Source organism: Odocoileus virginianus, chromosome 25, assembly GCF_023699985.2.
Source record: "Odocoileus virginianus isolate 20LAN1187 ecotype Illinois chromosome 25, Ovbor_1.2, whole genome shotgun sequence".
In the NCBI taxonomy this organism is placed as follows: domain Eukaryota; kingdom Metazoa; phylum Chordata; class Mammalia; order Artiodactyla; family Cervidae; genus Odocoileus; species Odocoileus virginianus.
In genome coordinates this window covers 22,347,599-22,371,770 of record NC_069698.1, presented here as the reverse complement: position 1 = coordinate 22,371,770, position 24,172 = coordinate 22,347,599, and the positions used below count along the sequence as shown (strand labels likewise).

At 35.4% G+C, this 24,172-nt stretch overlaps 1 long non-coding RNA gene across 1 annotated transcript in view; it reads left to right on the top strand.

The window, feature by feature from the left end:
* The window catches only part of LOC110144434 (uncharacterized), a 54,718-nt gene that overhangs the window by 10,129 nt on the left and 20,417 nt on the right, over positions 1-24,172 (top strand). The window contains exon 2 of the long non-coding RNA XR_011483527.1: positions 20,921-21,012. This is a non-coding gene — a long non-coding RNA (uncharacterized lncRNA). The remainder of the gene's footprint in view (positions 1-20,920; positions 21,013-24,172) is intronic.

Here is a 24,172-nt window from a genome sequence, read left to right as displayed (position 1 = left end):
AGTCAACACTCATGCACATTTTTGCCACTTTATTTTTTAATTGAAGGATAATTGCTTTACAAAATTTTGTTTTCTGTCAAGCATCAATAAGAATCAGCCATAGGTACACCCAGATCCCCTCCCTCCTGAACTTCCCTCCCATCTTCCTCTCCATCCCACCCTTCTAGCTTGTCACAGATCCCCTGTTTGTGTTCCCTGAATTATGCAGCAAACTCCCATTGGCTATCTATTTTACACATGGTATTGTAAGTTTCCATGTTACTGTCTCTGTATATCTCATCCTCTCCCTCCCCTCCTCCCCCCATGTCCATAGTCTGTTCTCTATCTCTGTTTCTTCATTGTGTGTGTGTTTGTGGCTCAGGTGTGTTTGACTCTTTGTGACCCCAAGGACTGTAGCCGGCCAGGCTTCTCTGTCAGTGGGATTCTCCTTGCCATTCCCTTCTCCATAGGATATTCCTAACCCAGGGATCAAACCCTGGTCTCTCGCATTGCAGGCAGATTCTTTAACATTTGAGTTATGGAGAAGTCCTGCAAATAAATTCATCAGTATCATCTTTCTAGATTCCATATATATGCATCAGTACATAACATTTATATTTCTCTTTCTGACTGCACTCTATATAATAGGTTCTAGGTTCATCCACCTCATTAGAACAGACTCAAGTGCATTTCTTTTTATGGCTGAGTAATGTTTCATTGTATATGCATACCACAGTTTCTTGATCCGTTCATCTGTTGATGGGCATCTAGGTTGCTTCCATGTTCTAGCTATTGTAAATAGTGCTGCAATGAATATTGGGGTACATGTGTCCTTTTCAATTTTGGTTTCTTCAGGGTATATGCCTAGCAGTGGAATTGCTGAGTCATATGGTGGTTTTATTCCTAGTTTTTAAAGGAACCTCCATAACATCTTCTATAGTGTCTGTATCAACTTACATTCACACCAGCAATGCAAGAGGGTTCTCTTTTCTCCACACGCTCTCCAGCATTTATTGTTTGTAGACTTTTTGATGATTGTCATTCTGACTGGTGGGAGGTGGTATCTCACTGTAGTTTTAATATGCATTTTTATAATAATGAGCGATGTTGAGCATCTTTTCATGTGTTTGTTAGCCATCTGTATGTTTTCTTTGGAGAAATGTCTGTGTAGCTTTTTCCCCCATTTTTTGATTGAGTTGTTTGTTTTTCTGGTATTGAGTTATATGAGCTGCTTGTATATTTTGGAAACTAATTCTTTGTCAGTTTTTTCATTTGTTATTATGTTCTCCCATTCTGAGGGTTGTATTTTCACTTTGCTTGTCATTTCCTTTGCTGTGCAAAAGCTTTTAAGTTTAATTGGGTCTCACTTGTTTATTTCCGTTTTTATTTCCATTATTCTAGGAGATGGGTCATAGAAGATCTTGCCTTGATATATGTCACTGAGTATTCTGCCTATGTTTTCCTCTAAGAGTTTTATAGTTTCTGGTCATACATTTAGGTCTTTAATCCATTTTGAGTTTGTCTTTTTGTATGGTGATAGGATATGTTCTAATTTCATTCTTTTGCACGTAGATGTCCAGTTTTCTCAGCACCATGTATTGAAGAGGCTATCTCTGCCCCATTGTATATTCTAGCCTCCTTTGTCAAAAATAAGGAATCCATAGGTGCACAGGTTTAACTCTGGGTTTTATATCTTGTTCCATTGGTCTATATTTCTCTTTTTATGTCAATACTGTACTATCTTGATGACTGTAGCATTGAAGTATAGTGTGAAGTCAGGAAGGTTGATTCCTCCAGCCCATTCTTCTTTCTCAAGAATACTTTGACTATTTGGGATCTTTTGTGTTTTCATATGAATTTTGAAAAATTTTGTTCTAGTTCTGTGAAAAATGCATTGGTAATTTGATAGGGATAACATTGAATCTGTAGATTGCATTTGGTAGTAAAGTCATTTTCAAAATATTGATTCTTCCTACTCAGGAACATGAAATTCATTTCTATGGATGGATTCTTTGACCTCTTTGACTTCTTTCAAAAGTGTCTTATAATTCTCTGTATATAGTTCTTTTGTCTCTTTATGTAGGCTTATTCTTAGATTTGTTTTTTTTTTTTTTCCTTAAATTTTTGTTGCAATGGTGAATGGGATTGATTCCTTAATTTCTCTTTCTGAGTTTTCATTGTTAGTATATAAGAATGCAAGTGATTTCTGTGTATTGACTTTGTATCTTGCAACTTTGCTGAATTCACTGTTCAGCTATAGTAATTTTCTGATAGTTTCTTTGGGGTTTCCTATGTATAATATCATGCCATCTGCAAACAGTTAGAGTTTTACTTTTTTTTTTTTCAATCCAGATTCCTTTTATTTATTTTTCTTCTCTAATTACCATAGCTATGACTTCCAGAACTATATTGAATAATAGTGGTGAGAGTGGACACCCTTGTCTTGTTCCTCATCTTAGAGGGAATGCTTTTAGTTTTTTCACTATTGAGAATAATGTTGCTGTGGGTTTATCATATATGGCCTTTACTATGTTGAGGTAGGTTCCTTATATGCCCATTTTTTGAAGCATTTTTACCATAAATAGATGCTGAATTTTGTTGAAGGCTTTTTCTGCATTTATTGAGATAATCATATGGTTTTTATCTAAATTTGTTAATATCATGTATTACATTGATTGATTTATGTATATATATATGTATATATATATATATTTTAATTTATGTATATTGAAGAAACCTTGCATCCCTGGAATAAACCCAACTTGATCATGGTGTATGAGCTTTTCAATGTGTTGTTGAATTCTGTTTGCTAGAACGTTGTTGAGGATTTTTGCATCTTATCTTCATCAGTGATATTGGACTGTAATTTTCTTTTTTGTATGTATTGTCTTTCCTGGTTTTGTTATCAGGGTGGTTGTGGCCTTGTAGAATAAGTTTGGAAGTGTTCCTTCCTCTCCAATTTTTTGGAAGAATTTCAGAAAAATAGATATTAGCTCTTCTTTAAATATTGGGTAAAATTCCCCTTTGAAACCATCCAGCCCTTAGCTTTTGTATTTTGGAATATTTTTGTCATAGTTTCAATTTCAGTGTTCATATTTGGCTTATTCATAATTTCTATTTCTTCCTGGTTCAGTATTAGGAGGTTGAACTTTTCTAAGAATCTGTCCATTTCCTCTAGGTTGTTCATTTTATTAGTATATGGTTGTTCATAATAGTCTTTTATGATCCTGTGTATTTCTGTGTTGTCTGTTGTAAGCTCTCCTTTTTAATTTCTAATTTTGTTGACTTGATTGTTCTCTATTTTTATTTTGATGAGTCTGGCTAGTGCTTTGCCAATTTTGTTTATCTTCTCAAAGAACCAGCTTTTAGTTTGATTAATCTTTGCTATTGTCTCCTTCATTTCTTTTTCACTTACTTCTGCTCAGATCTTTATGATTTCTTTCCTTCTGCTGACTTTGCATTTTTGTTGTTGTTGTTCTTTATCCATCTGCTTTAGATGTAGAGTTAGGTTGTCTATTCAATGTTTTTCTTTCTTCTTGAGGTAAGATTGTATTGCTATTAACTTCCCTCTTGGAACTGCTTTTGCCAAATCTCATAGATTTTGGGTCATCACTTTCATTGTCCTTTGTTTCTAGGAATCTTTAATTTCCCTTCTTATTTCTTCAGTAACCATTTTGTTATTTAGTAATGTATAGTTTAAGCTCCATGAGTTTGTGCTTTTTGAGTTTGTTTTTGTTTGTTTGTTTGTTTACCTGTAGTTAATATCTAGTGTCATAGCATTGTGGTTAGAGAAGATACTTGATATGATTTCAATTTTCTTAAATTTACTGAGGCTTGATTTGTGGCCCAAGATGTGGTCTATCCCAGAGAACGGCCCATGTACACTTGAGAAGAAAGTGTATTCTTCTGCATTTGGATGAAAAGTCCTGAAGTTATCAATTAGGTCTGTTTGGTCTAACATTTCATTTAAGGCTTGTGTTTTCTTATTGATTCTTTGTTTTGATGATGTGTCCATTGGTGTAAGTGGGGTGTTAAAGTCCCCTGCTATTATGATGTTGCTGTCGATTTTCCCTCTTATGCCTGTTAGTGTTTGCCTTATGTATTGAGGTGCTCCTATGTTGGGTGTATAGATATTTACAATAGTTATGTCTTCTTTTTGGATTGGTTCATTGATTGTTATGTAGTGTCCTTCTTTCTCTCATAGTACTATTTACTTTAAAGTCTATTTTGTCTGAAATAAGGATTGCCACTTGGGCTTTCTTTCAGTTTCCATTCACATGGAATATAATTTTCCATCCTTTTACTTCTGTGCATTTGTCTCTAGGTCTGAAGTGGGTCTCTTTTAGGCAGCATATGTATGGGTCTTGTTTTTGTATCCATTCAACCAGTCTGTATATTTTGGGTGGTAAATTTAATCCATTTACATTTAAGATAATTATTGATATATATGTTCCTATTGGCATTTTTTAATTTTGGGGGGTTTGTCATTGTAGGTCTTTCCTTTCTATTGTGTTTACTGCCTATATAAGTCCCTTTAGTATTTGTTGTAAGGCTGGTTTGGTGGTGATAAATTCTCTTAACTTTTGCTTGTCTGTAATGCTTTTGATTTCTCCATCAATTTTGAATGAGATCTTTGCTGGGCATAGTTATTGATTTTTCTTTTTTCTTTCAGTACTTTAAATATATCCCACCATTCCCTTCTGACCTGCAGAGATTTTGCTGAATGATCTGCTGTTAATCCTCATGTAGAGAAAGATCTGCTGTTAATTGCCTGAATTTCCCTGTGTATGTTACTTGTTGCTTTTCCAGTACTACTTTTAATATTCTTTCTTTGTGCTTAATCTCTGTTAGCTTGATTAATGTGTGTCTTGGTATATTTCTCCTTCAGTGCTTCTTGGACTTGACTGACTGTTTCCTTTCCCATGTTGGGGAAGTTTTCAACTATAATTTCTTCAAAAATTTCTCAGTGCATTTCTTTTTTTCTTCTTCCTCTGGAGCCCCTATAACTTGAATAACAGTGCATTTAATATTGTCCCAACAGTTTCTTAGGCTCAATTATTTTCATTCTTTTTTTCTTTTATTCTGCTCTTCAGCAGTTATTTCCACCATTCTAGCTTCCATCTCACTTATCCATTCTTCTGCCTCAGTTATTCTGCTATTGGCTCCTTCTAGAGTATTTTTAATTTCAGTGATAATGTTATTCATCTCTGTTTGCTTATTCTTTATTTCTGCTATGTCCTTGGTGACTATATTAACTGTGTTATTTCTTTCATTTTTTCCATTCTAGTTTCAAGTCCTCATAACATATTTACTATCATTATTTTGAATTATCTTTCAGTTAGATTGCTTCTTTCCTCTTTGCTTATTTGGTCTTGTGAGTTTCTACCTTGTTCTTTCATTTGTGCTATATTTCTCTGTCTTTTCATTTTTTCCCCCTAACTTTCTCTACTTGAGGTCTCCTTTTCCCAGGCTTTAGAATTGTATTCCTTCATCCTTTTGATTTTTGCCATTGGAGGGAAAGGTTGGTTAAGTGGTTTGTGTTTACTTCTTGTTAGGGGTGACTTCTACCTGTGTTCTAGTGGGAGCAGATCACGCAGGTAGTTACAGAAATAATGGGACATATATACACACTTCCACGACATAGTCATAACCAAAGCATTCTAAAAAAAAGAGGAAAAGAGTACTGGAGATTGACATGGTGAATAAGAAAACCAAAAGTGATACCAATCAATTTAAAGCAGAACTAGCTAATGGTCAATCTGGAAAACTGAGCCTGAGCAGAGTGCCACCTGGGGAATATAGCAAAGAGAGCTCAACAATTTAACTTACTTGGTGTAAAAAGGAAGAGTGAAAGAAAAAAGGGAGAAGACAAAAGAGGATAGGGGAGAGAAAAGAGAAAAGGGATAGAAAAGAGGGTTAAAAAAAGAGAAAGAAAAAATAGAAAAGCAAAGGTAAATAGACATATGTGAAAAAGATTTCTAAATATTCAGGAATAGCTACAGGTTGTAGAGCAGTATAAGAAAAGCAGTTGAATATATGAAAAACAAAATTTAAAAAATCACAAAAAGAGAGTGGAAAAGAAAAAAGAAAAACAAATCTTAAAATTATTTCTTTTTAAAAAACAAGGAAAACTCCACAGCACTGGAAAAGACTAATGTGAAGGTAGAAATATGCAAGAGGAATAAACAGTGTGATTTATAAGAAAAAAAAAGAAGAAGGTTTTCAAGGTTATAGTTTTTCTTGGCTGTGGAATGTGCTCCAGTGCAGGAGGTTGGATTCATGTCCTGTGATGTTTTCCTAGTTGGGGGAGGATCCCACCTCCCTGAAGGGCAGTTCTGTGTCTAGTAGTAGGTTTTGGGGTTCAGCATGTCTTTGGGCGGTCCTTCTGGCTTTGGCAGTGTTAGACAGATCTGTTTCCTCAGCCTTTTCAAAGTGGCCCTCTCAGCATATTTTCACTCCCGGCAGCCCCCTAATTGTCTCTGGACTCTTTACCGGTGCTTCTGTTTCCCGGTCCCACCCTGTACAGCAGCTGGAAGCGTGCTAGGTAGGAGCTTGTGTGGATCTTTTCTCAGCTCCCTGATCGTGCCCTCTGCTTCACAGAGACTTGTGTGGGCTAGGGAGCCTTTTGCAGGCTTCCTGTGGCCTCTGAGCTTGCCTTCTTCATCACAGAGGCTTGTGTGGGCTAGGGAGCCTTTTGCAGGCTTCCTGTGGCGCCTGAGCTTGCCCTCTGCTTTAGAGGGCTTGTGTGCGCTTGTCCCAGCCGCCTGCACCCCACCCCCCACCCCCGTCTGCGTCGTTGCAGGACTTGTGTGCGCTTGCTCAGCTCACCAACCTACCCTCTAGGTTGCAGGGCTTGTGTGTCCTTCTTTAGGCTCCCCAGCCTGCCCTCTGTGCCCCACGGTTTATATGCCCTAGAGAGGTTCCTATGTCACATCTCTCTCGGCATGCCAGGCCCGCCCTCTGCACAACAAGGCTTGTGTGAGCTGGAGAGGTTTGTATATCTGCCCTCTTTTGGCACCCTGGGCCCGCTGTCTGCCCTCTGGGGCTTCTGTGGGCTTCTCTTGGTTTCCCAAGCCCGCCACAGTCCGTGAGCTCTTCATGGGCTGCGAGGTGCAGCTTTCTCTGTTTTCTGCCTTCTAAGTCCCTGCTTTGCTGTTTTTCTGAGATTCTGCAGCACACCCTTGCGCCTGCATGTGAGGAAGTTTCCTAATGCGCGGGAAATCTTCCTCAGGATACCCTCCCTTCCTCAGGGCACAAGCGCCTGTCCAGAAGTTCTCCATCTTTTCCATTTTTATTTTTCCATCCTCTCTCCTACCTCATTCCAGGGAGCTTAGACTGCCCTCTGGAGCCCTGGGGTCTTCTGTTGTCCCCTAGAAGTTGCTTTGTAGGGGTTGTTCCATATCTTGATGTGTTTTGATGTATTTGTGGTGAGTCTGGAAATCTCCCCATCTTATTCATCTGCCATCTTCTTCTGCTCTCCAATAATATTTTAAGTTTATACATCAGGCTGATCTTTGAAGCAGAGACAGCCCATACTGATAGAAAATAGCAGTAACAACCTAAAACATACACGCCTTGGAAAGGGATAGAGTCTGATTTCCAGAGTTACCATATTAGTAGGTTCAAATGGCTATTTTCAGCAAAAAGGAATCACACAACATACAGAGAAACAAAGAAATATGGTCTGTTCACAGGAAAAAGCAAACCTGCCTGGAACAAAGAACTGATGGCTGCTTTAAGATAAACTCTTTTAAACAGCTGTGTTTAAATATGTTCAGAGAACTAAAGGAATATATGGAGAAAGTCAAGAAATATATGTTTGAGCAAAACAGAAATATTAGCAAAGAGATAAAATGCCTAAAAGGAAACCAAAAGACATTCTAGAGCTGAAAAGTATAATTACTGGAATGTAAAATGTACCAGGTAGTTGCAAAGGCAGATTTTGAGCAAGGAGAAAAAAGAATCAATGAACTTGAAAAAAAGACAAAGAAAATGATCAAGTCTGGGAAACAGAAAAAAGATTAAAGATAAGTGAACACAACCATGGCACACTGTGAAGTGGATCAACATATACATTATGGGAGTCCCAGATGGAGGAGAAAGAGAAAAGGAGAAAGAATATTTGAGTAAATAATGTCTCACACTATCAAATATTTGGTAAAACATGTGGATGTAAGCATCCAAAAACTCAACCCAAATCACCTAGGATGAAATCAGAGATCACGTCAAGACACATTGTCATCAAATTGTCAAAGAAAAAACACAAAGAGAATTTCTAAATTAGCAAGAAGGAAGCAGCTCATCATATACAAGGAATCCTAAATAATATTAATGGCAAATTTCTCATGAGAAACTTTGGAGGCCAGAATAAAATGGACTGATATAGTCAAAGTTCTATATGGAAAAAAATGTATACACCAACTGAGAATACTATATTCAGCAAAACTGTACTTCAAAGTGTGAAAGTAAAACACTCTCAGATAAATAAAATCTGAAGGAGTGTTACTAGTATATTTGCTCTGCAAGAAGACCACCCTGGGTGTCCAGTGTTTAAGAATTCACATGCCAGTTCAGGGGACATAGGTTCAATCATCCCTGGTCCTGGAAGATTCCACATGCCACAAAGCAACTAATCCCCTGTGCCGCAGCTACTGAGCCTGCACTCTAGAACACACCTGCCATAATTATTGAGGTCCACATACTGAAGCTACAGAAGCACAGGTGCCCAGACACCCTCCTCTGCAACGAGAAGCCTGAGCACTGTGAGGAAGAGCAGTCCTCACTTGCCCCAAGTAGAGAAAAACCTGCACACAAAGCGAAGACCCAGCACATCCATGAATAAATAGATTTTTTTAAAAACTAAGTGCTAAAGAAAGTCCTTTAGGTTGATTTATTTTTTAATTTTTTTTCTTTTTGGCTACACTGCACAACATGTGGGATCTTAGTTACTTGACCACAGATTAAACTGGCACTCGTTGCATTGGTAGCATGAAATCTTAACCATTGGAATGCTAGTGAAGTCCTTGAAAGTCCTTTAGGTTTATATGAAAGGAAGCTAGATAGCCACTCAAAGATTTTGAAGAAACAAAGATCTCAGTAAACATAAGTATTTTGTTAATTATAAAAGCTAATATTTTTGCAGTGGTGGTTGGTTATTCCATTTTTTGTTTTCTACATAATTTGAGAAACTAATACATTTTTTTAAAAAATACAACTATTAGTCTAAAAGCTAGTATCTTTGTAACTTTAGTTCATAACTCCTTTTTTGTATTCTATATAATTTCAAAGAATAATGCATTGAAAAATATTAATTTATGACTTTGGACTCACAGAGCTTTCCTGGCGGCTCAGATAGTAAAGAATCTGCCTGCAGTGCAGGAGACTTAGGTTCAATTCCTAGGTCAGGAAGATCCCCTGGAGAAAGGAATGACAACCCACTCCAATATTCTTACCTGGAAAATCCCAAGGACAAAGGAGCCTGGTGGGCTACAGTCTGTCGAGTCACAAACAGTCAGATATGACTGAACAACTAACACTTTCATTTTTGGACTCACAACATTTAAAGATGTAATTTTGTGACATCAACCACTGAAGGGGAATGAGGAAATTAAAATAGTGGAATATGAAGACCCTGAACTAATTTACTCCACAAACACATCAAAATTACAAGTACATATAGAGCAACTCTTGCTGAGAATGACCTGAAGGCTATCAGAACAATGCTTCTATAACCAAGACCATAAAGAAAGAACTACAGAAGCTCCTGGAAGGAGGGGAAGAAAAGCAACCTAATCAGGACCCACACCCTAGCAACTGACCCAGAAGAGGAGGCACATATATTGGCTCTATGATCTTCCTTAAGGAATGTGGAGTTTGAACTCCCAATAGGCACCACCAGCCCTGGGGGCTGGCACAGAAAAGAAGAGCTCTTTTGACTGGGTTGAAAACCAGTGCGGCTTACTAAAAAACTGTAATGAAACAACTCTTCTCCTGAAGAGTATACTCACAGACTTGCTTGCTCCCAGTTGCAGTGCAGAGGCAGCAGATTGAAAACGGTGTGGTGCTAGAACCACACCAGTGCACCCCACAGTTCACACCAGACTCCTACTAAGGGGGAGCTCACCATTGCCATCACACAAGCACTCTCACATTGGGGAAAAGTAAAGCGAGCTAAAAACCCCTGAGGCACTGATCCCAGTACTAAAGCAGGAACAGCTATCATGTACAGTTAACGTGGGGAAAGCAGTATTGGCTCAAAGTGTGGCTCCAGCCCCCTAGGGCCCCAGTCATGTCCCCAATGAAGGCAGAGACTATCATCACTCCAGGGGGAAGTCCAATTCCCTCGGGGCCCCTGCTCCAGCCCTTTGGGTCCTGGTTCTTCCCCTTAACAGGCTGGCAACCACCACTAAGTCTGGGAGAAGCTCTAGCTTGCACCTGGCTCTGGTTCTAGCCCCTCCGACACCAGCCCTACCTCCTACCAAGGTGGTGGCTACTAGCGCACCCAAAGAAAAGATATAGCTTGTGCTCACTTCAGATCTACTAAAGCTACCGTGCACACACAGACTGAACAGAGATGCTTCCACACAAGTAAACACCTTCACAAATGGGATAGGTAACTGTTTTGCCAAATTTCATAAACACAGAGGACATCAAACAAGTTTGAAAACAGAGGAATGTGTTCCAAACAACAGAACAAGATAAAACTCTAGCAGGAAAAAAAAAAAAAAAAAGCACCTAATGAAATAAATAAGATAAATAATTGAGATGAATAATTTCCTTGACAAAAATTCAAAGCAACAGTAAGAAAAATAAACTTTGGATAAAGATAAAGGAACACAGTGAGAACTTCAGCAAAAAACTATAAAATATAAAAGAACAACAAGAGCTGAAGAATATAATAACTGAAATGAAAAATACACTAGAAAGAATTAAAGTGGATGAGGTGATATACAGGAACACATAAACAACTTAGAAAATAGAATAGTGGAAATCAGCTAGTAAAAACAGAAAAAAAAATGAGGATAATTAAAGGGACATCTGGGACATCATTAGGCATACTAGCAATTGCATTAAGAGAAAAGAGAGATAAAGGTAGATGGCTGAAAATGTCCCTAATCTGAAGGAAAAAAGCAAATATTTAGATCCCGGTAGGACAGTGAGCCCCAAACAAGGTGACTGTAAAGAGACCTACATCAAAACATACTTAAAATGGCCAAATAAATAAATAAAAATAAAGGGATAATTTTAGAAATAGCAAGAAAAAACAGAACCACATACAAGGAAACACCTAATAAAACTTTCAACTGATTTTTCAGCAGAAATTTTGTGGGCCAGAAGGGAATGGCGTGAACAGACCAGTTACCAGTAATGAAATTGAATCAGTAATCAAAAAACTCTCACCAAACAAAAGTCCAGGACCAGTTTCACAAGGTAATTCTACCAAACATTTAGATAAGAGTTAATAACCTATATTTCTTAAGCCACTCCAAAAAAAAATTGAAGAGGAGGAAATACTTCCCAACTCATTCTATTGCAAACAGCATTACCTTGATATTAAATACAAAAGACTTTAAAATAAAATTATAGGCCAATATCCCTAATGAAGATAGACACAGAAATCCTCAAAAAATCTGAGCAAACTGAATTCATCATTACCTAAAAATCATCATTATGATAATGTAGCATTACAATCAAGTAGGGTTTATTCCAGGGATACAAAAAAATGATTAAATATCTACAAATCTATGTGATATATCACATTAATAAAAGGAAGGATAAAAATAAGATGATCATCTCAATGGATGTGGAAATAGCATTTAACAAAATTAATCATTGATTCTTGGAAAAATTTGTCATCAAAGTTGCTTTAGAGGGAAGAAGCGTGTGTGCTCAATCGTGTTCAATTCTTTGCAATCCCAGGCTCCTGCCTCCCAGCCTGCCAGGCTCCTCTGTCCATGGAATTCTCCAGGCAAGAATACTGGCATGTGTTGCCATTTCCTCCTCCAAGGGATCTACCCAACCCGGAGACTGAACCCGTGTGTCTTATGTTTCCTGCATTGGCAGGCAGATTCTTTACCACTGAGCCACCTTGGAAGCCCCATAGAGGGAACATATCTCAGTGTAATAAAGGTCATTTATGACAGATTCATAGCTAAACTAATACACAAATATTAAAGGCTTTTTCTTTAACATAATGAATAAGAGAAGGGTATCTAGTCCAAGCACTTATATTTAACAAGGTACTGGAAGTTCTAGCCATAACAATCACACAAGGAGAAAAAATTAACAATATTTAAATTGTAATGGAAGAGGTGAAACTCACTATTTGTGGATGACATGATGCTATATATAGAAATGAATTCAGTACAGTTGTAAGATACAAGACTAATATACATAAATTTGTTGCATTTCTATATATTAAAATGAAGGGTCAAGAAAAAAACAGGAAAATGATCTCATTTACAGTGTCATCAAAAAGTAAAATAAAATAATTTATAAAATAAAACTCTTGGGAATAAATTTAACAGAGGAGGTAAAAGACATGTGCTCTGAAAGCTATAAAACACTGATAAATTGAAGCTGAAATGAATAAATGAAAATATATACCATGTTTATGGATTGGAAAAATAAATATTGTTAAAAAGTCTGGATTACCCAAAGCAATATACAGATTTATGGAAATGTCTGTCAAGATACCCATGACATTTTTCACAGAACTAGAACAAATAATCCTAAAATTTATATGGAGCCACAAAAAACACTGAAGAGCCAGAATAATCTTGAGGAAAAATAACAAACCTGGAGATATCACCCTGCCTGACTTCATACGATAGTGTGAAACTATAGTAATCAAAATATAACAGCCCCATCACAAAAACAGACACATACATTAATGGAACAGAATAGAGGTCCCTGAAATAATTCCACATTCATATAGTCAATTAATCTACCACAAAGGAGGCAAATACATACAATGGGTAAAAACATTCTCTTCATGAAGTAGTGTTGGGAAAATTGAACAGCTACTTGTAAAAAAAAAAAAAAAAAAAGAAGGAAAGAAAGAAAGAAACTAGGCCATTTTCTTACATCGTGTACTAAAATAATCTCAAGTGGATTGAAGATCTAAACAGGAATGCAGATCAAAACTACAATCCGATAGCACCCCACACCTGCCAAAATTTCTGTAGTTGAAAAGGCAAGAAGGGACTTCCATGGCAGTCCAATAGTTAAGACCCCACACTTCCACTGCAAGCAACATGGGTTTGATCTCTCATAAGGGAACTAAGATCCTGTGTGTTGTGCAGCATGACCAAAAGAAAAAACAAAAAAGACAAGAAGTAAGTATTGATTGATATGGTCACAGTGGAAAACAGTATGAAGGTATCGCAAAAATTTAAAAACGTGACTATCATATGATCTAGAAATTCCACTCCTTGTTATTTATCAGAAGAAACTGAAAATACTTTTGAAGAGATAGATACAACCTGATGTTTATAATGGCATATTTATAATAGCCAATTATGGAAGCAACCAAAGTGTTCGTCAACAGATGAACAACTAAAGGAAATTAAACATGCAATATTTATCTTTTTCTGACTTACTTCATAATAATATATATGTATAATGAACCTGCCTGCAATGCAGGATACCTGGGTTTGATTTCTGGGTTCCTGGGTTGGGAAGATTCCTTGGAGAAGGAAATGGCAACCCACTCTAGTATTCTTACCTAGAGAATCCCATGGACAGAGGAGACTGACAGGCTGCCGTCCATGGGGTCACAAGAGTTGGACACGACTTAGCAACTAAACTACCACCATAATGAAATATTACTCAGCCATAAATAAGAATGAAATTTTGCTTTTTACAGCAACATGGATGTATCTGGAGAGTCTTTTTCTTAGTGAAACAAGTCAGAAAAAAATACTGTATGTTTTCACTTACATCCATAAGAAAAAGGGGATAAATATAATGAAACAGAAACAGACTTACAAATATAGAAAAATGTACTAATTGTTACCATGGGGGAGATGGGTTGGGGGGAAGGACAAGATAAGGGAATTAAGAGAAATTCTTTACAGCTTTACAACAAATGCTAAAGGAACTTTTCTAGGCAGGAAACAAAAGAAAAAAAAATGACCTACAGAAAATAAACCCAAAACATTTAAGAAAATGGTAATAGGATCACACCTTAAATGTAAATGGATTAGATGCACCAACCAAAAGACATAGACGTCTTCGGTGGATGAAAACGTGTATGTATGCACTTCCACTTACCACGTTACCCTGCTTGACCCTCCCAAATTGTATGTAATTATTTCATATTGTTAAGTTAATCATGTTCCCACTATGGCTTGAAATTATAATTATCTTTTATTTTTTGTCAGGTTAGTGATTGTGAAAAGTGATAAACATATTTTACTATTGTGACTACGTAACTATTATGCACTTAATACCATTGCATCATAATTGGTCAACAGAAAAATAGTAGAATTCTATATCACCAAACCTATTATTTAATAGAACACCCTGTAATCACTCTTTTAAAATCCAGAGGCATATCAGAATTATCTTGGAAGTTTTTTGAAAAATACAGATGCCCAGGTATTGCTTTTTTTTTAAATCAGAACTCCAGATATGTTTCTAATGAGCAGTTATGTTTAAAAACAGCTGAACTAATATAAGGATCTTTTACTTTGATCTAGTTTGTTTCACTTTTGCTATCTCATATCCAGTGCTCACATTTCATTTAGTTAATGCTTTCCAATTTCTGTGTCTCTTTTTTTATTTTTTGATGTTCTTTCTCAACCCTTTATCAAGCTAGTAGAAAAGCTCTTGCATGTATATATATATATTATATATATATTATATATTAACATATATTAATATGTTATATTATATATAACATATATATAATATATATATATTTAAAAAAAAACAATGAATTTTTCCCTCACTAAAAAATTTATCTGGAGAAGGAAATGGCAACCCACTCCAGTATTCTTGACTGGAAAATCCCATGGACAGAGGAGCCTGGCAGGCTACAGTCCATGGGGTCACAAGAATTTGATTCCAATTGTTTGAATTAGTAGGAATAGAATGCCTGATTTCTACTTAAAAAATAGATATGCAACAAACCACAAAGTTATTCTTTATAACATCGAGAACTATAGTGAATATAACTATAGTCAATATCTTGTAATAACCTATGATGGAAAACAATTTCAAAAGTAACATATGTGTGTTTGTATAACTGAATTACCTTGCTGTGCACTAAAACATTGCAAGCCAACTATACTTCATAATATATATATATATATATATATATATATATATATATACACACATATGTGTTTGTATATATATATATATATATATATGTATATATATATATATATATATATATAAAAGAATAGGAGTAGCTGTAGCAATATCCAGACAAAATACATTTTAAATGAAAAAATGTAATAAAACTCAGAAAAGGCCATTATATATTTTAAAAGTTTCAATACAGCAAGCAACAACAGTTAGAAACATTTGTGCACATTATTACAGTCCAAGATATGTGAAGCAAATAGGTAGAAACCTTGGAGGAATACAGGCTACCATAATGGTTGGAAACTTTTTAATTCTCTTACAATGACAAAATGAGCCAGGTAGAAAGTAAGTAAACTAGATCTAATAGACATATATAGAATACTCTACCTGACAATAGAATGCACATTTTTCTCAACTGTGCATGAGAGATTTTCCAGGAAATCGGAATGCTTGTGCTCTATTGGTCAAAATAAAAAATTGTACAACCAGTATGGAAAGCAGTAGGTTTTTTCCCAAATTAAACATAGAATTAGATTATGACTCAGCAATATCACTTCCAGGCATATACCTAAGCAAATTTAATTGTACAACCATGTCCCTAAGAGTATGATTCAGTATAGCTAAAATGTGGAAGCAAATGAAGTATGCACTGATGGATGAATGTATAACAAAATGTGGTATATACATACAATTGAATATTATTTAGCTTTAAAAGAAAGGAAATGTCAACATATGGTACACCATGAATGAAGCTTGAGGATATTGTGCTAAGTGAAATGCCATTCACAAAAAGACAAATTCTGTATAATTTCACATACATGAGGTACATAAAGCACTCAAAATCATAGGAATAGACATAAAGTAGAGTTGCGATTGGTAGAAACAAGGGGAAGTGGTACGGGTTATTAATGTTTGGTGACTATAGAGTTTCATTTTTGAAATGTGAAAGAGCTCTGAAATTGGGTGGTGGTGATGGTTGCAAAAAAATATGAATATACTTAATATCAGTGAATTCTGCACTTAAAAACAGCTAAGATGCTAAATTTTATACTATTTTACAATTATTTTAAAAATTGGAAAAAACATAAATGTTATTTATTATTTAAATAAAAATAACAACAGTGCATAATGGAGTTTATATCATTTGAGGAAATAAATGTATAAGGACAGAACCAGAATGGCCAGGAGTAAAGAAATGGAAGTATTCTATTATAAGGCTTTTATGCTATAAAGGAAGTGGTATAATATCACTTGAAGCTTTGAAAATGTAAAGGTATGTACCATAAACCTTCAACATGTACTATAAACTTGTACTATAAATATGAGTTTATATTCGGTTGCTAAAATAACCAAACTCATAGCTAATCAGTCAACAAAGGTAGTATATGGAAGCACAAATAATCAGTTAATATCAATTAAGGCAGAAGGGCGGAAAAAGAAAACAGACAGCACAAGGAAAAATAGAAGCAAATAAATAGATTTAAGCCTTAAAGGGTTAAACATACACTGCCATGTGATCTGACTAAAGTATTCTTATAAGAGAAAAGAAAATGCTTATGCAAAATAGGTACACAGATTTTTCAGAGTACTTTATTTATAATATTCTGAACTCATAATAACCAAAATACGAACACACAAATGAGTGGGTGAACAAATAGCTTTAAATTCTAACAATGGAGTGTTACTTGATAAAGGAAGGCAGGAGGGAGGGAAAAAGAGAAGGGGAGGGAAAAACTAAGAATTATTGATACATGCAACAACATAGATACATCTCAAAGTAATAATTTTGTATAAAAGAAGTCACATACACACAAATGAGTATGCACTATACAACGTATATAAAATTGTAGAAAATTCAAAGTAATCAGTGATGACAGAAATAAGATCAATTGTTACCTGGGCAAGATTCAGGGTAGGCAAGTAGACTGTGATCACCAAGTGGGCACAAAGAAACCCTTGCCTTATGGAGGTGGTTTCAATATCTGGATTATGTTCATTTTTACACATTGAGCAACCTTTCAAATTGCACACTATAAATACATAGACTATATTTTACTATAATTTATAGTGTATAATTATATAGTGTACAAGGTTCCCTGGGACTGTAAGAAGATAAAATCAGTTAATTCTAAAAGAAATCAGTCCTGAATATTCATTGGAAGGACAGATGCTGAAGCTGAAGCTCCAATATTTTGGCCACCTGATGTGAAGAACTGACTCATTAGAAAAGACTCTAATGCTGAGAAATAGTGAAGGCAGGAAGAAAAGGGGATGGCAGAGGATGAGATGGTTGGATGGCATCACTGACTCAATGGACATAGGTTTGAGCAAGCTCCTGGAGATGGTGATGGACAGGGAAGCCAGGCAAGCTACAGTCCATGGGATCGCAAAGAGTTGGACATGACTGAGTGATTGAACTGAACTGATATTTTAGTTAATTACATCTCAAAAAATGAAGTTAATGTAGATAGAGAAATGTAGTATAGAAATGTAGTATAGAAAATAATGTAGATATATTAAAATTCCATTTCAAACTATAGAGAATAAAAATTATGTTTTAAAAAGAAACATAGCTTCTATGCTTTCTCTAATTACAATTTCTTTATGCAAAATGGTAGAGAAACTGAGTAATGATAAGCATTATGTTAAGTGAAATTAAAATAATTATCTGTACCCATTGTGTAGACAGCCTTTTGTTAGATAATTTGAAGGATTATCATGGAAATAACAAATAAAATGCCTGTTCACCAAAAGTGTAGGCAAAGACACATGTGTTTATGCATTACTGACAAGTCATAGAGAAACTACAGGAAACATCAATATACCAAGTCAGTCATACTTGTGGAAAAAGACACATTGTTTGATTCCTTTTGAAATTAAGAATTCCTTGGGCGTAAAATCCTTAGAGCAGAGAAGTGTTTGTCAGTTATTTTCTTACTCATGATCCCTTGTGAAAATGCAAATATCTTATACACCTGCAAGTTTTCTGAAATTCAACTCCTGTTCCATTGAGATACACAGATATATTAATCTTTAATAACTCACCACAGGTAAGAATTTAGTACATTTCAATTTTTATGGTTTGATTTATAGAAACAATATTTCACTTATTTCATACTCAAATATATTTTATCAGTTGATATGCTATTAAAGCTACCTCTCTCAGAATGCACAGGTTGGAAAAATAGCAAGAGTGTTTCCCAGCTGGGAATTATCCTGTTCAGATGTCCAATAGTTATTGCAATTATTAAATATATTTACTTCCACCATTGTATCTTTGTTCATGCCTGCATAAATCCCTATATTGCAGACTTCTATCTTAATATAAATATTTAATCTTTATACCTACATATAACAAAGTACACTGAAAATCTGAGAAAATAAACTAGCTTAAAGTGAATGAATCAATATTTTAGTCTTTATGAAATTTAGTCTATGTGAAATTTACTATTAATTGACACAATAGGTAGGTCTTATTCATGTGATTTTAGTTATGTGTATATAAGGGTGTGTAGGTAAACGAAATGTGAATTATTGTACACTTTCCTTAAACTCTGACGCTATATAGACTTGGATTTTTAATTTTAAATGTTAACTATTTAAACATGTTAAGCTTATTTCTACCTGAGAAATGGAGCAGTCGCAGGGGCACTAAGATGGCAGTGATCACATTCTAAACAGAGAGAGGATATAGAATCTGTTCCTCATGCTGCCAGTTTGCAAAACTCATTTCCATGCCCTATTACTCACTGATGCTATTAGAGTTAAACTGGAATCTAGCTGGTGACAATTGCACTACATGAAATGTTCCTTCCTAATTATGATATTAGAAGAGGATATGTTGTGAAAACTGTTAGCTTGATTAGTTAAAACTTGTACAATGTGAATTCTTGTTTCATGAGCTACATATTTTTGAAAAAACATACTACTTTTAGTGTTGGCTTAAGTTTGGACTTTTATTTTCTACTCAAAACAAATTGTCATAACTGAAATGTATGAATTATCTTCTTGGACATTTCATCTCTGGTATTTATACTTATTTTGCTCTAGGACAGGAAAATACTTTATTTTTATAAATATGAAGTTGATTTTAAAATGGTCCTTCATTTTATCCAGTTGAAAGCAAACTTTTTTTTTCTTCCAAACTTGTATTTTGACTTTGTTCTAAAGAGACAATGTTCACACATTCAGCAGAAAACTGGCTACTAGTATCATTAGAAAATATCCCTCCAAGTGAGCAAAAAATGATTATCATCTTATTCTTCTAAAACAGTTTTTAAGCATTAGTGGTCAAGCCACAAATTTCAGTGCAGAATGGTCTTTTGGTCATAGTTGATAGTTTTCTGATATTCGTGGATACTTTTCCCCTCTATTTGTTGCTTCACTTAGAGGTCTCCGTTGATTTTGCTTTATTAATGTTACTATAGTCTCCTATGGGTGTCTCTGCTGGACAGGGAAGCCTGGTGTGCTGCAGTCCATGGGTTGCAAAGAGTTGGACACAACTGAATGACTGAACTGAACTGAACTGATGGGTTTCCCAGGTAGCACTCGTGGTAAAAAACCATCTGCCAATACAGGAGATGTTAAGTGATGCTAGTTTGACCCCTAGGTTAGGAAGCTCCCCTGGAGTAGGGCATGGCAACCCTTCCACTATTCTTGCTGGAGAAACCCATGGACAGAGGAGCCTGGCAAGCTACAGTCCTTGGGGTCGCAAAGAGTCGGACATGACTGAAGTGACTTAGCACACTTGCATATTCTCCGATCTATGCACAGGGCCATTTTAAAAACAAACACATAAGAAAATAAGTGGGGAAAACATAGATATTTGAGAAAAAAGCACCTATCTTTCTATCTACAAAAAGCTGATATCATTAATACATGTGATTTTCAAGTTTATAATTGGTATACATTTGACAAATGGAATTGACTTAAAAAAAAAAATTTCTGATCATAACATGTACTAGTTGTGTTATCTGATCAATACTCCTGAAGAAAGGATTTAAATGCAAGTAGTTTATTTGGGAAGTTATCTCAGGAAGCATTCATGGAGGGAATAGGCAGTGAGACTGGAAAGGGAGGCAATGAATAGAGAGTACAGGTCACTGCTGTGGGCAATTGGAGCTCAATTCCAATGTGATTTCTAGGGGACAGTGTGTGCAGTAGAGATCAGCAAACTATAGCCCTTGGGTAGAACATGGCACACCATCTGTTTGTATACTCCCTGCGCTCAGGGGCACAACTCCAGCAGTCCAGCTCTATAAGCCATGGAGATCTGGCTCGATGTTCTCTTTGTCCCATCTTTCTCTTCTGCTCCTAGTACCTGCCTCCTCAGCCAGTGACTGCACTTTATTGATGCACAGGACTTGTGCCAATTGCCAGCTTTACATTGGGTATTCCTCTATTGGCAATTTTTGGGCACCAAGATTGGAGTCTTAGTCTGGATTTTGGGGACTCAGAAAGTAATATTATTTCTGTCCAGCTGCCCAAATTGAGTTTTCAAAGCTCTGTGAGATGAGAAGGGAGTATTCCTGAGTATTCTTGGGGTGGAGAATGAAACTAAAAATGGTGTATCTACTGCTTTCCACTACCATGTACCCCTCTTGACCCAGGTGCTCTTCTTTTGCAGGATTTCTTCAACTGAACCAAAGTAGACCCACTGTCTGTGTTGGATGGCCCATCCCTGGAAAATGTGGAAGACAGTTTTCTTTTGTTATACAGGTACCTACAGAATATCCCCAATTTTGCCTCTTGGCAGACAGTACATAAAATAGTTATGATCTGGCTTATGGAAAGCAGAATAATGCTCCCTCCAAAGATGTCCATGACCTAATCCCCAGAAAATGTGGATATGCTATTTTACCTAGCAAAAGGGACCTTACAGTGTGATGAACTTAGGAATCTTAAGATGTGGAGGTTATCCTCATATCCTTTGTGTTCAATGCAATCACAAGTGTTCTTAATGAGAGGAATGAAGGGAAGTTAGAGGAAGGCCATGTGACAGCAAAAATAGTGAAGCAGATATAAAGACCCTACACTGCTGGTTTTGAAGGTAAAAGGACTACCAGTCAATGAAAGCACATAACCTCTAAAGCTGGCAAAGGCAAAGAAACAGATTCTCCTCTAGAGCCTCTGAAAAGAACTGACCCTACCAACATCTTGACTTTAGCCCAGTAAGACTGGTCTTGGACTTCTGACTTACAGAACTGTAAAATAATAAAAGTGTGTTGTTTTTAAACCATGTAAGTTTGTAGTAATTTGCTATGACAGCAATAAGAAATTAATGCATGACCCTTCACAGAAAAGTTTTCTGACTCCTTGTGTAAATTAATGCTTTTCAAATTTTATCAGATACAAAGGCTATTTGAAGATCTAGTTAAAGCAGTTTATGAAGTTTGTTCCCCAGAGATTCTGACTCGTTAGGTCTTGCATGGGTCCTAGAACTTCTGACCAGCTCCTAGCTAATGCTGATGCTGCCAGTGTGAAGCTCTCACATTGAATGTGTGTACATATATTTTGTCCCAACCATAAACTAAGGAAGCTGCTGTAATTCTTCTCCTGGTCTGTCAATGGATGAGGAATGCTCCCTGGACATTCACTTGGCTAGCATTTCTAGTCTGCTGTCAAGATAAATGCTTATTAGAAATTCATAAGTTGTAGATGTGTAGGCTGTTGCAGTAACAAAACTTCTGGATGTCTGTTATAGCGAGTGCCAAGGTGATATGGAATGGGATAACTGTAACATCTGCCATTCACCTTATGACTATCTTTTATCACTTGCTAAATTATACACAAATGGTGTAGAATGGAAGATTTTTGTGTATCTGAAGCATGCTGTTTTATCAAATAATTTTTGTTAATCTATGCATTTGGGGATGATAGAAAGTCTATTTCACAATACTTTATTAACTGGACCTCATACCAATGGGAGTGTAGATTTTCTGAGACAGTTCTGTGTCTTAATACTTCTCCTACTAGATGACTAGAAAAACCATTTTTTGGATATTTTGAAAAACATTTTTTATATGTTTGTTTCCCTAACGCTATAACTCTATACTGACTAAATTTGTTTTCTAATTGGTTTTGCTAATTAATTTCAAATATATTGTTACTAAAATATTTACTTCCCTTTTTTCTTTCTCTTTCTCTATAAATGCCAAATTATATTTTGAACATGAAAGAATATTTTTAAATGGTTCATCCTAATAAGATGAGCTATGATCTTCCCAAAGGGGAAAAAGAGCTTATGCCAGTAAATAAAAACAAAAAGTTTCAAGAAACTGCAGACATTGGGCATTAGAGAGCATGATGGACAGGGATAGAACCTTGCAGCTGAATGAGCAGGATAAACAATAACAAGCTTTAGTGATAGCAAGGCTAAACAACAAACTCCATTAAGGAAAAATAAAATCTGAACATTGTATGTCAGCAATACACAAAGCCTCAGAACAGATTATCCAAGAATGTAACAAAGATGAAATTAGCCTTAGTATCTCCAGAGCTTACAAAAAAAATCATAAAATGAAGATAAGATATTTTGGTATGCATATAAACAAGCAATGCTAAAACACTCTTTTCTTAATTTAGAAATTGAGATTGTTTTAAAAGCTGCATGGATTAAAGATAGAACTCTTTATTCTAATGTGCCACATAGAAAATCATGATGATTATATTGCATGTAAAACAGAAAGGAAATGGTTTGTGAAAAAGTGAGGACTAAATCCTAAACTATCTCTAGATTTTAAAAATAAGGTTATATCAGTAAGAATTCTGTGATTATACATTTATGTGATTAGTGTCTTTGATATCTGTTTGAAGATTTTTTTAAAATAATGTTGCAATATGAGAAATAAAGCCTCTTTAACTTTTAAATTTCAAATTTGTAGATCATACAGAGTTCCATAGCATAATAAGGTAGAATTATTAAAAATATATTAACAGTCTACTTATCTTGTGATCACTGGCTTTAAGCTTATATACACAGTTATTTGAAGTCAATCAATATCCACAAAATTAGTTTTGTTATTTTCACTTTGTCAGATTAAAAATTGTAAATCTATTATATTAAAGGCCAAGGAAAATAAACATAACACAAAAAGTGGAGAACACTCATATATATTTCAATATGATAGAAATGTTTTGTAAAAAGAATATATATATGTATATATTACACACATATATAATAAGAAGATACATATATATGCCTGTTTATATAATTTTATTGATAAAAAGGGACCTGAGATAAAATTTTAATGTCTCATGAAAACAATTTAGCTAAAACTAATATACCCTGTAAGTATTAACCTAATATTACTTTGATAGTATATTAATTTTTTTTTCTTTAAATACTTTACTGAAGCCTAACTATAATGGATTGAATAATTTCCCTCCCAAAGTACACATATACTCAGAACATTAGAATGTGACCTTAAGGTCTTTGCTGGCAACCCCATGGTTAAGATCCCATGCTTCCAATGAAGAGGGTATGTGTTTGATCCCTTGTCAGGGAACTAACATCTCACCCACTGCATAGAGCAGGGGGTAAAAAAGAGAAGATGGAATGTGACTTTATTTGGAAATAGGGTCTTTACTGATAAATTTAATATAAAGATCAAGATGATTTCATACAGAGTTCTGGTGGCCTCTAATTTAGTAAGTGTACTTACAAAAATTGGAAAAGTACACACAGAGACATAAAGAAGAAAACTATGTGAAGATTAGAATGATGTATCTACCAGGAATGCCAAATGTCACTGGCAGCCTCCAATTTGTTGTTCTAACAAAATTATTAATGGATGTGAGAGTTGGACCATAAAGAAGGCTGAATGCTGAAGAATTGATGCTTTTGAATTATGGTGTTGGAGAAGACTCTTGAGATTCC